We start from the raw sequence: 2,152 nt of genomic DNA on the forward strand, positions 1-2,152 counted from the left end.
AAGCTTTGACCACCCAGAGTGGACAATCTTTGTTGAAAATACCTATGGCTTGCCCTGGCCTGAGTTTCCCAGTGGTTAGAGCATTGCCTGCACATCAAAGGGTTTTGGTTTTGATTCCTGGCCAGGGGCACATGCCTGGGTTGTAGGTTTGACCCCTGACCCTGGTTGGCGCACATGTGGGAGGCAACCAATCGATATGTCACATTGACCTTTCTCTCTCTTTCCTCTCACTCTCTTTCTCTCTCCCCTCCCTTCTCCCATCCACTTTCTCTAAATATCAGTGGAAAATTGTCCTCAGGTGAGGATTAACACCACCAAAATAATACCCAGGGCACTCAGTAGAGACCTCAGAAAGTAATGTGTTAGTAGTAGGGCTATTTTAGCCTTAGACTAAAGGCGAATTTAGACCTTTCCTGACACCTAAGAAAAATAAACCTCAAATGAATTGTTTATTATGAATAAGTTGACTAATTGCCTGTTAGAACAAAGTCCAGCATTTTGGAAAACAACAAAATCCAGTACCTTGTTCCTTATGGCAAGTCACAGTTTGGGAGAAAAAGATTGCAATGCACACAATCCAAAAATGTCTTATTTTGTTATCTTACCTAATAATAGACAAACATGTAAATTGACCATCCCTCTGCTATGCTCACCAGCCAATCAGGAGACTATGCAAATTAACCCAACAAAGATGGTGGTTAATTTGCATACATATGCGTGAAGCGGCGGAGTGAAGACTGAAGGCTCTGGCCGGAGCGGCGAAGGCCTGGGTCCCGGGTGCCGGAGGAAAACCGGTGCCGGCAGCCAGGGGAAGGGAAGGCCTATTGCACGAATCTCTTTGTGCAACGGGCGTCTAGTATTTAATAAAAGACTTGTATCTAGAATATATAAAGAACCCCTGCAACTCAATGATGCAAAAGACAAACAACTCAATAAAAAATTTGCCAAAAGCCTTGAACACTTCACAGAAGAAAATATACAAGTGGTTAACAAGCTCAGGAAAAAGGTCAACATTATTAGTTCACAGTGAGATATCATCACATACCCATTACATGGCTAAAATGCAAAAAGACTGAACATACCAAGTGTTGGGCAGGAGATGGAGCACTGGAAACCTGACACATTTGTACATTGAACAAATGGTACAAGCACTTTGGAGAAGAGGCAGTTTCTTAAAAAGTTAAGCACATACGTATACTATGATCCATTCATTCATTCTTAGATATTTACCCAACGGAAAATCAAGTATATGTCCACAAAAACATTGAATGAAAATGTTTATGGGAAATTTTAAAAATGGATTAGTTGAGAGAAAGAGAGAGAGAGAGAAGCATCTATGTGAGAGTGCAACATGGATCGGCTGCCTCCTGCATGCCCCCTACAGGGAACTGAACCCACAACCCAATCATGTGTTTTGGCAACCTTTACAGTGAAAGAAGACAGGCATCATAGTACAGCCTATATGATTCCATTTAGATGAAATTCTTAAAAAGACTGGTCTACAGTGACAGAAAGTAGATACTGGCATATGGTTGCCTGGGGTCAGAGGTGGGGCTGGGGATTGGCTGGGGAGAGGCACAAAGGGCTCTGTTGGTGATGGAAACATTCCCTATCTTGATTGTGTGTGGATACATTTGTCAAAACTCCTTGACCTGTACAATGAACATGGATGCATTTATTGTGTGTGAATTGCACTTTATTATGTTGATTTTTCAAAATGAAGGAACAAAGAGATAGTCAAAATAAAGACATAGAAATAAAAAATAAATAGAATACCTGAATCATCTACAATAAAAGAAATTGAATCAGTAGTCAAAGATATTCCTACAAAGTAAGTTCCATGACCATATAGCTTCATCATTAAATTTAATCACATATTCCAAACATTCACAAATTATTCCAAGATATAGGAAAAGGGAGGATACTCCTTAACGTGTTTAACAACATAATATTTTGTTAATCTTTATTGTTAAAAGTATTATATGTGTCCCCCTTCCTCTCCCAACAACATAATCTTATACCAAAACCTGGCATATGGATAGTACAAGAACAGAAAATAACAGGTCCATCTCACTCATGAACATAACTTTTAAAATCCTAAATAAACAAAAGATTAGCAAACTGAAACCAGTAACATATAAAAAAAGGTAAT

The sequence above is a fragment of the Myotis daubentonii genome, chromosome 16, assembly GCF_963259705.1.
Source record: "Myotis daubentonii chromosome 16, mMyoDau2.1, whole genome shotgun sequence".
Taxonomy (NCBI): domain Eukaryota; kingdom Metazoa; phylum Chordata; class Mammalia; order Chiroptera; family Vespertilionidae; genus Myotis; species Myotis daubentonii.